General features: G+C 35.1%; 2 non-coding genes across 2 annotated transcripts; both read left to right on the top strand.

Moving 5' to 3' along the window:
* Positions 1–9,959: 9,959 nt before the first annotated feature.
* On the top strand, positions 9,960–10,040 carry LOC112029661 (small nucleolar RNA snoR118). The gene has a single exon (XR_002884779.1). It is a non-coding gene; the product is annotated as a small nucleolar RNA snoR118 (small nucleolar RNA).
* A 3,239-nt stretch (positions 10,041–13,279) lies between these two features.
* LOC112029660 (small nucleolar RNA snoR118) lies at positions 13,280–13,371 on the top strand. Its single transcript, XR_002884778.1, has one exon. It is a non-coding gene; the product is annotated as a small nucleolar RNA snoR118 (small nucleolar RNA).
* The last annotated feature ends 1,542 nt before the right edge of the window (positions 13,372–14,913 follow it).

Below are 14,913 nucleotides of genomic sequence, written 5' to 3'. Positions count from 1 at the left end.
AGACAGAACAGTGTTTACTGAGTGGATGCAAATGAATTCAGTAAATGAAGAAGCACGATCACTGACTTATGCTGAATTCCCAACAAAATTTGTATGGAGCAAGCAGCAAAAACAATGAAGGCCAAGAAAATCAGGTAAAACTATAGGACGAATTACTTATGCACCTCCAACTTCTGGAGAAAGATATTATTTGAGAATGCTGCTGAACATTGTTAGAGGACCTCAAAATTTCGAACAGATACGGACAATTGATAACGTAATGCACCCTACATTCAAATCGGCATGCAATGCTCTTGGTCAATTAGATGGAGATAAAGAGTGGAACGATGCAATAAAAGAGGCAGAACAATGGGCAACAGCAGCTCAACTTAGACAATTGTTCGTCACTCTTCTGCTATTTTGTGAAGTCTCAAATCCATGACAGCTATGGACAAACAACTGGCAAGCTTTGTCAGATGATATCCTTCATCGACAAAGGCGTTTATTTCAACATCCAGATCTACAACTAACACAAGAACAGATTCAAAATTATGCATTACTTGAAATTGAAAAGCTCCTAATACAAAATGGAAATTTTTTGAGAGATTTCGACACTCTACCATTGCCAAACATGGAACTGTTAAATCAGTTAACCAATAGCTTGATTAGAGAAGAAACTGGATATAACGAAGAAGATTTACGCAAAGAGCATGAAAAATTATTTGCAGGACTTAACTCAGATCAACAGGCTGTTTACAATGCTGTGATGGATTCAGTATTAAAAAAAAGGGGGGGACTATTTTTTAATTATGGACATGGAGGAACTGGAAAGACCTATCTCTACAAAACAATTATTGCCAGTCTACGTTCAAAGAAACATATAGTTTTGGTTGTTGCATCTTCAGGAATATCCACACTCTTACTACCCGGAGGACGTACAGCTCACTCAAGATTTCGAATACCCATAAACCCTCTAGAGAATGCAACATGTGACATCAAACATGGTACACAACTTGCAGAGCTAATATCTTTGACAAGCTTAATAATATGGGATGAAGCACCTGTGGATCATAGATACGCATTTGAAGCGGTAGATAGATCACTAAAAGATATTTTATCGATCAACGATTTGAGCTTAACTAATACTCCATTTGGTGGAAAGACTATACTTCTTGGAGGAGATTTCAGACAAATATTGCCCGTTGTTCCAAAGGGAAAAAGACAAGATATTGTATTGGGATCCATCAATAGATCACATTTATGGGATAATTGTCAAGTTTTTCTTCTTACAAAAAACATGAGAGTAAATGAAGATTTGACTACCACTGCATCAAGAAATAAAATCTTAGAATTTAAAAAATGGGTGCTTGATATTGGAGATGGGATTGTACCAGCAATTGCCAAAGATAGAGAAATTGAGGAGACATGGATCAAAATTCCAGATGAGTTTCTAATTGAACCTGAACAAGATCCTATAGAAAAAATAGTTACCAGCACTTACCCATTATTTGAAGAAATGCAAGGAAATTGTTAGTGTATAGCTTAGACTAGTTTAGCTCATTGGGCTTGGCCAGTATACTGTACTTGTAGTTTATTCCTATTACTTGTACTGCACACATACCTAGCCTATATAAAGCTCTCTATTGTACATTATCATACACACATTAATATACAGACTATTCAGTCTTTCTCTCTCACTTTATATTGTTAACATGATATCAGAGCTATTCCTCTGACTTCCTGGTTCTTGTGGACATCTCCGGTATTCTTCCGCTGCCCTCGCCTTCATCCAGTAGTCACTGTCAAAAGCGAGTCACCGCCGTCACACCCATAGCCCCTAAAACACTTGGATTTCGTCAGTTTTGTTGATCAAATTGCCAAAGCCAAGGCACAGATTGACAGATCTTCCGATCCTGAGCAAAACCCAACAAAGAGCTGCCAAAAACCACCTCACACACGCCCCCATGCGCTATCTGAAGTTTCTGCCTCACGAGCACACACTCCACGCCCCGCCACGTGCCGTTCGTCTCTCACACACGCCTCACGTGCCAAGAACAAGGCCTTCACGCTATCCACACTCCCCACGTGCCTGCTCCATTTCACGTGCTGCCACGTCAGCCCTAGGGTGATGTCACACTGCCACATCAGCACACGTCAGCATCCTGAGCAGTTGACCGAGCCATTGACTTTGACCAGACTGTTGATCGTTGACTTTGACCAAAGTAAAAAAATTTCAATAGGACTTGTCTTGCTCAGTTTTTCGCATAGATTCTGATTTTGGGCTTTGTTTCTACATTTGAGGTCTCTAAATCTTACTTTTTGGTCATTTCTTCATTATGGCTCAACAAAATGAACGAGACATCATACGTCCTATTACCATTATGTTGGATAGTCATACTAGCTATTATGCATGGTCTCAGAATATGACTGTCTTTCTCAAGGGTCATAAATTGTGGAGATATGTGACTGGTTCAATTCCTAAGCCAGTACCAAACCCTAAGTCTAAAGCCATAGCTGCCGAAGAGTCTTCCAAGACTGCTGTTACAACAGATGATTATGAAGAACACCTAGAGGAATGGGAGAATATTCAAAGTAAGATCTTGTCTTGGTTTATCAATACCTCTATTCCCTCCATTCATAATCTTCTTCCTCGTCTTGAGACTGCTGAGGCTGCTTGGAAATTTTTGGCCGATCGCTATAATTGAACTAATGATTCAAGTTTGGAGTTCCACATTGAATCAAAGCTTTATCAAATGCGCCAAGAGACAGGTCAGTCTATTTCTGATTTTTATTCTCAAACTTCTACTATGTGGGAACAATACTTTGCTGCAGATCCTCCACTAGGGTGTTCTAAGGACATTGAGTTCTTTGTCAAATATTGGGATCGTAGTAAATTTATGCATTTTATTATGGGCTTACATGAAGATTTTGAGCCTACTAGGGCTTCTCTGCTTAGCCGGTCTCTTACTCCTTCTCTTGATGCTGTAGTCAAGGAGCTCATTTCTGAGGAGAACCGTCGGCCTACTCATCACATGTCATCATCTGATCATGTATTGGCTACGCCCTCTCCACAGCCTCCCATTGTTGCATTCACTGCTCTTCCATGAATAAACTCTGGGTGTCCCATCTCTCAGTCTTCCAGAGGTACTTGCTGCGAGTTTTGCCGTGCCAAAGGCAATGACATCTCTATTTGTCGCAAACTGTAGAAATTTGTGCAAGAGCAGAATAAAGCTTTTCTTCCTTGGGAAGCTATTGTATGTCCTTCAGATCCATCGGTTCCTACAGGTCCATCTTTGGCTTCCTTACTTACTATGGCTGATATTGAGGTAGTTGTTCAATAGGTTTAATCCTGCACTTCCACTGCCCTTTCTGTCACCTCAGGTAAACAACCTTGGTTTTTTGATACTGCATGTTGTAACCATATGACTCCTGATGAATTCCAATTTTTTGATAAGGCACCCTTAGAGCATCCAATCACCATTTACATTGCTAATGGAACTCCTATGCCTATTAGTCATAAAGGAACAATCTCTTCTCCTTGTTTATCCCTTAGTGACGCTTTTCATATTCCAAAGTTATCCCTCAATTTGCTTTTTGTTGGTTAATTTTGTGAATTAGGTGTAGATCTTCTATTTACTAATCATGGTGTGGATGTGCAGGATCCTCGGATAGGTCAAATGCTTGGGACAGGCCGTAAAATACCATCGAAACCTAAGAAAATGACCGAAATACCCCCAAAACCAAAAAATTGCCGAAATACTTCTGAAACCTAAAAAATGACCGATACTTTGAAACTTAAAATGACTAAAATATCACTGAAACCTAAAAATGACCAAAATACCCCAAAACATAAAAAATAACTAAAATACATGCTTAACTTGTATCAAATGTTTTGCCTTTGTTTTGGTTTTTGAACTTTGAAGCTTGCATACTACTTGATATTTTTGGAGCTCATTGAATTGACTGGAAACTCCTTTTTCTTTGTAAGTAAAGTTTACTAATTTAATAAAATAATTTTTTAGGAATGAAATTGTAACAATCGATGGTTCTCTTATTTGTTTTCTCACATTTGATGGTTTTATTGTCTCAATAGGCAATACCAACATCACATATTACTCTACTTTTGCCACATTCAATGGCTCCTTTATTTATTTTTATTTTTTCTAACATTTAATGGTTCCATTGTCACATTAAGCAGTATCAGTATCACATATAATTGTACTTTTACCATATTCGGTTATACTCTAATTTGTTTCTCACATTTGACAGTTCCATTGTTACATTAGGCAGTATCAACATCACACGTGACCGAAATACCCTTAGAACCTAAAAAATGACCTAAAAGACCCTAAAACCCAAAAAAAGACTAAAATGACCTTGTAACATAAAAAGTGATTGAAATACCCTTAGAACCTAAAAAAGATCATAATGCACTTGAAACCTAAAAAATGACTGAAATACCCATAGAAACTTTAAAATGACCGAAATACCCATAGAACCTTTAAAATGACCGAAATGACCCTAAAACCTTGAAATTTTTTGAAATACCCTAGAAACCTATAAAATGACCAAAATATCTCATAAAACTTGAAAATGACCAAAATATCCTTGAAACCCTCACCAATTACCAGAATACTCTTAAAATCTAAAAAATTATTAAAATACTCTTAGAACCTAAACAATGACTGAATGACCCTAAAACCTAAAAAATGACCCTAAAAACTAAAATTGATTGAAAGAACAAAAAATGAAAAGACCGTAATGCCCTCGATACCTAGAGAATATTTGAAATACCCTTAGAAACTTAAAAACGATCAAAGCTAGCTTTTTTTTTTTGACCCAAATCTTGATTCGCATGTATTCTTGTTTGACTTATATTACAGGTTTTATAGAAGTCTGATACCTTTTGGGTCCAAACACGGAAAAAAAAATTAAATCTCCATTTAAAAAAAAATAAGAACACATAATCAAAACTATAATGTTAATGTCATTAATCTATGAAGTCAACAAGACAATTTTAGTGTCAATCTCAAGACTGCTTAGGTAATTAGCTTGAGCACAATGTGTAGCTCATCAAAATTTTAAAGAATAGCAATATTTGTTGGTATTGTGCCCAATGAAAGCCTATGATGTTCCTATTCAGCTAGTTCACACAATTTGAAGTCTCTAGCTCTGTATATAAGGCAACATTAACCGGATATTGTGTAGTGTCCAGAAATTACAATCAATATGCTTCCCAAATGCATTACTCAAAGGTTGATATAATTAATTAAATATGAATCAAAAGTAACCTATACAGGGAAAAAAAAAACACAAACGAAAATGACAAAAAATAAGCAAAAACCGATCTTAATACTTAGGAATCTAATCAAAAACCATCAAGATATAACGATTTGCATAAAAAAAAGTAAGTTTCAAAAAACAATCAGATTCATTTAACCCTAACACTTAGGAACTAAATTAAAAGTTATAAGAACTACAATCCTCCAAGAACTACAATAAGATTCATTTAACCCTAACACTTAGGAATCTAATCAAAACCCATAAACCCAGAAAAACCATAAAAATAATTCGAAATCCAAATTGGGCATCAGAGGTGAAGGTCCAACTAGCCAATGCACAGCTCCATTCAAAGACTTTGCATTCCAAGAATATAGCGACTTGTTTGGCCATTGTTCTTCAATTTTTTTCCAAGACTGTGACCTTAGACTGTATACCTTGACTTCAAACTTGACATCATCTGTCATCACCCTCAACACCTTATAGTCATTGTTATGAGGATCGTGCCCAAATGCTAAACTAGAATGCATATTATCTGAGAAACCAGAAAATTCCTCTATTGGTTCATTAGGCAATTTCCTATACTTCATCCAAATTGGTGAAGTTCAGCGTGAAGAAAGCAAAGGAATCAGAGGTGAACGACGCGAAGGAAGCAGAGGTTGTGAGCGTGAATTTTTTTTTTTTTTTTGAAGCCATTCTGTTTCTTTAAGTGATGGACCTAACGTGGCAAACATCTATTGGCTGGCATAAAACCAGTGTTTTACGCCAAGCCTGACCTAATGTTTTCTCTTATTTAAATAACACCGATTTATTATTGGGCATGCCTAAATATTTTCTAACTATCACTATGCTAACCCATAACTTTTCTCCTCTCTATCACAAAACTGGGCTATAAATGCAAAATAATATGGGACCTAATATTTTCTCGTAAAAGCCCGAATTATTTAGTGAGTGAGATAAAATCTAATCCTTTCTAAGGCCCAAGAATTTTATACTTAGCAAATATTCGAAAAAACCCATAATGCAAATTCTTGGCAATACTATCTTTTCCAATGGGATTCAACCCCATGATCAAAGCCCATGATTCAAACCCGTGGCAAAGTATTTGTAAAAAAAAAAACCCAGTTCCCACTGGCAATATCAAAAGCTCAATTTCCATTAGCAATATCAAATGCTTAGTTCTCACTGGCAACATTAAAAGCCCAATCTTCATTGGCAATATCAAAAGCCCAATTCCCACTAGCAATATCCAAAGCACATTTTTCATTGGCACTATTTTATCAAAGAACCCAAGATTATTAACGCTTGGCAAAGAAAAAAATATCACGGTGTAATCGTTGCTTATTGCTATGGCAATTGCCTTATAAAAACTCATTGGGAGTTATCTTGAAGATTATGATCTCATGTTATAAACCCATGAAGTGCATGACCATCATTTGTGTCACAACATCAACACTCATGGTAAATATTCAAACCCACAAGCTCAACATTTAAATTATGATGCGGTTATTAGAAACCACGAGCATTATTTACAACGCAAAATTCACGATAAATGATTTACAAAGGCATTTTGAAGCTTGCCCTATTGTTTCAAATATTACAACTAATTGCCCAAAGGCCCATTGCGAGTATTATGAAAAAATCCAAAATATTTACTAATAAAAGTCCATGAGGAATGAAAACTCATGGCAAGCATGTGTTGCTAATGTCCCTTTTTGTAAGATGCACACAACCCGGCCCAAAGGAACCAGCCCATGTAAGCAAGCCCAATGCAAAAGACCCCAGCAAGAGGCAGAGGATTGAGAGTGGAAAACCAACCCTTGTTCATCCCTAACCAGAAAACAATTAGAGACGCCTACAAGAGAACCAAGCATTTGAGGATGAACTAAGGGCTGTCCTATCAGTTTTTTGTCACCCTTTACCTGGCGTGAACAGTGCCCGAGGGCTTTCATATCAGCTGAAGTCTAAAGGATGATGGAATTCCATCATTTTTCTCAAGACTATACCTCCAGCGGAAAGGGAGTTGAAACCAAATTACCCAAACCTCAATAAATTAATACTATAAATGTTAAAAAAATGTTCAAGACGTGATTCATATGCCAAACCTATGAATCCCAGAGGGGAAAAATTGGGAACATGTGGTCTGGAGGGTATAAAGGGATCTTCAACAAAACCTCCTGAAGTGGACTTAAAGTTTGACACTTGGCTTGGGGTGTTGAATCTTACTTCTTGGGGTCCAAATCTCAGTTATAGCATTAGGATTTGTTCTTGATACATGTCTTAATCCCATTAATTAAGGTCAGCCCTAGAAATCCTAGCATTTAATGTAAAACACTCCAAAATCCCATCATTACCCAAAGAAGCAAGGCAGCCCCTAAAGTAAATCTCCCAATTCTGACCAAAATCCCAGGAAGATTAACCTTAATTCACTACCTTTGATCAGTCCTACAATTTTTGGATTCTTGTTAATTAATACTTCTCTAAAGCTCCACTATAAAAGCATAGGCACCTCTGCCCACAAAAAGATAGCTACCCCCTCTTTGAGACTTGGGATTCGTTTGCCATTTTTGCTGGTGGTTTAGCTCTCCTTAGGCTCACCACTCATTATTTTTAGCCTACACTCATATAATCCCAAAAATTCTTTTCCCCCCTTTACATAGTCACAACTCATAAATGTCTTCCAACTAGTCACAAACAACCCACTACTCACAAAAAGCTTTAATCTCAATATTAATCCTATCCAACAGCCCACATTCACCTCGTTCATGCCTTATAAACACACACTCACCAAAATCTTAGTTTAATACTTACTGCACTGAGCTGGGATCTCTCCCTCCCTTCACACCATGCCAATTAATCATTTTCTTCTTCCTATGGAACTTTTAATTTTTACTTTTAATTTTATTGTCGAAGGATATGATGTATTTATAACGATCGAACTCTTCCCTCACATTGATGTAATGATGGCCGAAAGTACAATAAATTCCTCTTGACCGAGACATACAAGGACCCTCAGGAGTTAACACTTTTCCTAAATTTATCTAATTATTGATTGCTGGACTGTGTAATTTCACCTTTACCGTTGGACAATTTATCTTTCTGGACTTGAGCATAACTTCACCCTTACCGCTGGAGAATTTATTTCCCTTGAACTATCAGAACAGGACCACTAATGTACTAGCTAAGTATTGTAAAGTATTTTCATTGGGCTTTTGTTGCTGTTTTGTTAAGTGTAGCCTTTGTTTTTCTTGCTTGGATAGGCTTGTCATCATACCGAAAGCCTTTGGGTGCCATCTCAAACACCCATAGTCGAGTTTCGGCTTGGTTTCCCAACATTTTATTCAGAGGCATCAATTTCCCCCTCAACAGTTTGTTACATGATATGAATGAATTTAATGCTTTTGTTTAATTTAAAAAAAAAAAAAAAAGATTTGGGGAAGAGGATTTGAGTATGGTTCTTTTTACTAGAGTTGAAATAATATTACTAAAAACACAAATAACTAACCAAATAAATAAATTTGTAGTTTCATTTTGAGTTTGTCTAAAGCCATACCAAATTTCACAATGGTTGAAGTGGTGACTTGTAATTAAATTATAATAGATATGAATATATGATGTTAAAGATGATTTGATCTAGGCAAAAATATTACTTTAGTCTTTACATTTTAGAGTCATAGTCAATTTAGACCATTCATTTTGGTCAATGTTATTTTTAAATTGCAACCAATCTAATCGTTAACTTATTAATAGAAAATACATATATGGTAAACAATTTATACAGTTGGCACACTTAAAACTTATGTGCTTAATATAATAATAATAATAATAAAAATATAGAGACCAAATTGGTTGTAAGTTGAAAATTGATTGTGAATTCAAAATCTAGAAACTAAATTGACTATAAAATGAAAATAACATAGAACAAATTAACTGCTACAAAAATGTAATGATAAAATTAACTATAACCTCAAAATTTAGTAACCAAACAGTATTTTAACCTTTGATTTAGAAGTGATGTTATAAATGCTAGTGCCACAAGCCCACAATGATTGCCTTGAGATGGGTTGAGAGCCAGCCCATGTGAACACAAATCAGTGGGCTTTCTTATTTTGTAACAGACCAAGGAAGGCCCAAATCTTCAAGCAAAGCCTATTCGGGAAAGCAAGGATTATTTTTTTTGTGGGTAAAATTATCCACTCTATAAAATCCAGGAACCATCTTCAATGTCCACACAGGGAGCCCTAATTTTAGCTTCTCCCTTCAGTCCTCAGTTTGCTTTCATTTCCTCTGTCTCTGTATTATAATTATTGTTTGGTAGAATGGTCCTTAATTTTTTGCCCAATGATGTACACCAAAATTTTATTGAGCGGTTAGGCATGGCTTTTCAATTCATTATCAGATCTTTACGCAACACCACCTTTCACTACCACCACAACCACAACCACAACCACCTTCTACTGTTCTTTTATCATACACACACACACACACACACACACACACACACACACACAAATTTTATTTTCTATGGTGGTGGTTTGTAAAGGCTTTTGATGAATGGCCATTGCCTTAAAAAAAACAACCGTGGATGATCATTCAAAGCTATGAGATCTGAGGGCTTTTTTTTTATAGAAGAATTTTTAATTTTTTTTTAAAAATTTTCATTTACATGCATTTCTTATATCTGGGTTTTTGTTTTTGTTGTGAATGATGATAAATGCACTGGGCTCTGAGCAGTTTATATTTATTGATGGAAATGCAGACTAGAAAGCTGTTTTTGATACACTATAATTTTTTTTATTATATGTATTGTTGGGTCAAAATTTAGTGCATTGAAAATACCCATATGCACCCAAGTAATTTATCTCTATCTGCATTTGTTCAATGATTAAAAACTCAATTGATATTCTTCATCAGCCTTTACTATGTTTTCTCTGTTGTCATCATCATTATTATGATATTTGTCTATAGCTATGACTATGAGATATGGGGGATTTATCTCAGTAGTACCCTTATCCTGTTTTATTAGAAATCTAATGTTTGAATTCTTGAACTGCTGGATGGTGGTTAGAAGTACACTATTTGACTCAATCAATTCTAATTTATAAGTTTGTAACACCTTTATTACTCCCTTGTTCTTTAATTCCTTATGGTTGTAAGTGGTGCTTTTGTTTACTAGTCATGTTCCAATTAGATTTTTTTTTCTTCAAATGGTGAAATTATTTCATACATGCTTGCTTATTGCTGTTTCTTTTAAGCTGTGGCATATTATAATAGTAAACAAAGAATTTTGACAATAAACTTTGGTCACAGTCACACACCTGTCTTAAGATTGACATTAATTTTAGGCATTTTGGTTCCTTTTCTAAAATGCATGTGGCTCTTGCTTGGCTATGGTTATAGTAGGTAATTTCTGATTCCTTTTCAATTTCTACTATTTTGCTAGATATTTTAGACTACCTTTTTTTTTTTTCCTCCTAGTATTCTTCAATTGATGAGGTCACTTATTTGATTTCTTTAACCCTTAATTACATTGAAAGAGCATTGAAGCCGTTTTCATCTGCCCAATGATGAATTCAAATTGCACTGTGACAGTTATTTTGATTTTCATTTTGAACCCCCATTGACGCATCCAGTGAGCCCACCAGCATGTGTTCTAGGCTACTAGTCGCTGTTGGCTGCTGGTTCTGGTAGTGGCGGTGGCGGTGGCGGTGGTGGTTGTGGTTGTTGTTGTTTTGTTTTTGTTTTTGTTTTAAAATGTGGGAAGGCTCTTAATGAAAATCATAAGCTTCACCGTTCACGAATACATGATCTGAGGGCTGCAGCAGCTTCTTCCCCTGTAACCAACTTTTTTCCTCCTTAAAATTGATGTATTTTTGTCTTTTTAAATTTCTTATTTACTCCATTTAGCATTAAAAATTTAAACTTGCGTTTCGCATTGAGGTCTTTGATGGTGATGGTTAATTGGAGTCTTAGGCATGGTCATATTATCTTTGTTCAATGGGTTTTTATTTTGACAAGGTTCTATGTTAAGTGTATCTTTGTTCAGTGGGTTTTCTAACTCAATAGTTTTAGTCAAGATTCTTTAATAAGTCTCCATGTGAATTTTGTCTCTGGCTCTCATATTATTATATATTCTATAAATTTGGGAAATATTATTTGTCAGACTTTAAGTGGACCATATGATTATGCTTCTCCATTTCCTGATTCTTTCATGTACAGGTTCAATATTAAATTACATTAGGCAATGCGAGTTTAGTTTTTTAGACCATATTTACTTGATTGCAGATTTGTAGTAGCCTTGGATTTTTCATTAACAAAATGTTTGAATTATGTGTTCTTTTCAATGTATTGTTACCAAATTATCTTAATGTGTTGAGTTAAACAATTATATGTATTTTTATTTTCTCCCTTTAATGCTTGATTCTTGTCAGTTTGCTTTTCTTTATTTGCAACTTAATAGTTTTGATTTCCTAAACTAGCTATTTGGATGGTTTGACTATACTATCCTTTTATTTTTGTCAGTTTTTGGCATGCTACATTTCTATACTGCCCTATGATAGACTTCTGAACTATATTCATCAGTTGCATGGTTTCAATTTATTGATAGCCTTTGCGCTCCACCACCCTGTTTTCTCCGTTATGTAGTTGTGTGTGTATGAGGGTATGTACATGTGTATCCTTGGTGGTGTGCGGAGTCTTTTGATGATTGGCATTTGCATTCTGTAGATGATTTTGTTAGAGCTATGAGATCTGAGCTCTTTCATAGAGAGCATACATGTTTATAAGGGTCAACTGTATCTAGACCTGGTCTAATGTCAGACACTGTTAAGTTGTATCCTCTTTTGTTGCATAAATTCTTGTTCCAAAAGGAAGCAGTTGTCTTGATTACTCAATTTGACCCATGCATCTGCAGTTGGTGGGATGTTTCAGATCCAAAAGCACTGATTAGGGACTTTGGTAAGGTTATGGACTTACGGTATCAATTGCCTCTTTTACTGTATATTATATTGCTTTTATTTATTACTTATGTGACTGAACATTTCGGCTGAAGGTGAAAATATTGTATATCACTGTAGTTTTCATTAGATGTTAAGATTTAATTATTTGCTGAATGGTTTATGCACTGGGCTCTGAGAGATATATTGCTTCTTTAGATGGAGTTAGACCTAGAAAGCTCTATATCTGAACCTACCTGAAACAATTGCTGTATCATGTTTTGATTGTTGGAATTTGGGATATAGATGATCTTCTGTCTTTGGTGACGAATATCCTAAATCCACGCCCATTCCTCTCTCGTTTGCCTCTTGAGATTTTTAGTTCTCTCTCGTCTTTTGTGTGTTTTTGTTTAGTTTTTGCCTATGCAAAAAAAAAAAAAAAAAAAAAAAAAAAAAAAAACTTGTGTGGGCCTTAGCAACCTATTTTGGAAATTAGGATGGTCCATGTGGACTCAATTTTAGTGGGCTTTCTTATTTTGTAAGAGACCAATGAACACCTAAATCTTCAAACAAAACCCATTTTCAGAAAGGTAGGTTTCTTTTTGGGTAAAATTGTCCACTGTAAATTCTAGGGACCATCTTGACTGTCCACACATGGAACCCTAATTTTAGCTTCTCTCTTCAGTTTTCACCTTGCTTTCCTCTGTGTCTTTGTTTTAATTATTGTTTGGTCAAATAGTCCTTCATTTTGCCCAATGATGTACAAATCAAAATTTAATTGAGCAGTTTGGCGTGGTTTTTAATTCATTATCAGCCCTTTACTCACCACCACTTTCACCACCACCACAACCACCATTTACTCTTCATTTAACATACATACATACATATATATATATATATATATACAGAGATTTGTTTTTATTTGGTGGTGGTTTGTAAAGGCTTTTGATGAATGCCCATTGCCTTAAAAAACTGTGGATGATCATTTCAAAGCTATGAGATCTGAGGACTTTTCTTTATTTTCCTTTACATGCATTTATTACATTACATTATGTGTTTTGATTTGGGTTTTTTTTGTTGTTGTTGTGAATGATGATAAATGCACTGGGCTCTGAGCAGTTTTAATTTATCGCTGCATTATTGATGGAAATGTGGCCTAGAAAGTTGTTTCTGATACTCCATAATTTTTTATATGTATATATAGTTGAGCACATTGTAAAATTTGCAAGATTTTTTGTTCTTTGAATTATTCTATGTAATGTTGGGTCATAATATATTTTTTAAAATAGTGAAATTCTTTCATATTTGCTTGCTTATTGTTGTATCTTTTAAACTGTGGAATGTTATAATAGTAAACAAATAAATTTTGGTCACACCTGCCTTAAGATCAACATTAATTTTTTGCATTTTGGTTCCTGCTATGGTTATAGTTGGTAATTCCTGATTCCTTTTCTATTTCTAGTAGTTGCTAGATATTTTTAGACTATTTTTTTTCTTCACTTATTTGATTTCTTTAACCCTAAATTGCATTGAAAGAGAATTGAAGACTTTTTCATCTGCCCAATGATGAATTTAAATTGCATTGTGACAGTTATTTTGATTTTCATTTTGAACCCCCATTGGCTCATCTAGTGAGCCCACCAGCATGTGTTCTAGACTACTAGTTACTGCTGGCTGTTGGCTGCTGGTTGTGGTGGTGGTGTTGGTGGTGGTGATGATGATGGTTGTTGTTTTTGTTGTTGTTATTGTTGTTTTTATTTTTCTTGTTTCAAAATGTGGGAAGTCTCTTAATGAAAATCATAAGCTTCACTGTTCTTGAATACATGATCTGAGGGCTGCAGCAGCTTCTTCCCCGTAACCAACCTTTTTCCTCCTTTAAATTGGTGTATTTTTGTCTTTTTAAATTTTTCGTTGCATAAATTCTTGTTCCAAATGGAAGCAATTGCCTTGATTACTCAATTTGACCCATGCATGTGCAGTTGGTTGGATGTTTCAGATCCAAAAGCACTGATTAGGGTCTTTGGCAAGGTTATGGTCTCAGTTGCCTCTTTTATTGTATATTAGATCTGTTTGGGATCCACTTATTTTGTTGAAACTAAAAACTTTTTGCTGAAAATACTATAGATAAAGGTAAAAGTTAGCTGAAATAGTACAGTAGGATTCATGAATATTACCAAAAAGTGCAGTGTGGCCCATGAATAATGGCAAAAATATGCTGAATAGTAAAATAAGTTGGCAAAAATAATTTTTGCCAAACACACACATTATATAGATTTTATTTATCAAATATGTGACTGGATATTTTTGCTGAATGGTTTATGCACTGTGCTGTGAGATGTATATTGCTTCTTTAGATGGAGTTAGATCTAGAAAGCTCTATATCTGGATCTACCTGAAACAATTGCTGTATCATGTTTTGATTGTTGGTATTCGGGATATAGATGTTCTTCTGTCTTTGACTAACATACTTAAATTGTGGAGAGATTTTTTATTATTATTTTTAAAATGATGTTGCTTTGTCTAAGTTATGCCTTCTGTATGATTGAAGTCTTTGAGCTTTACAGTATTTGCATCTGCCCAATGATGAAAAAAGTCCTATTGAGTGGTGCTTTTGCTTTCTCATTTTTAGCCTCCATCTCTACTGCCACACCATCATCAATATGCTGCTGCATCTTCTTCTTCTTCTTCTTCTTCTTCTTCTTCTTTATTATTATTATTA

Source organism: Quercus suber, unplaced genomic scaffold (assembly GCF_002906115.3).
Source record: "Quercus suber isolate HL8 unplaced genomic scaffold, Cork oak 2.0 scaffold_56, whole genome shotgun sequence".
Lineage (NCBI taxonomy): Eukaryota > Viridiplantae > Streptophyta > Magnoliopsida > Fagales > Fagaceae > Quercus > Quercus suber.
This window is presented reverse-complemented; position numbering and strand designations above follow the sequence as displayed.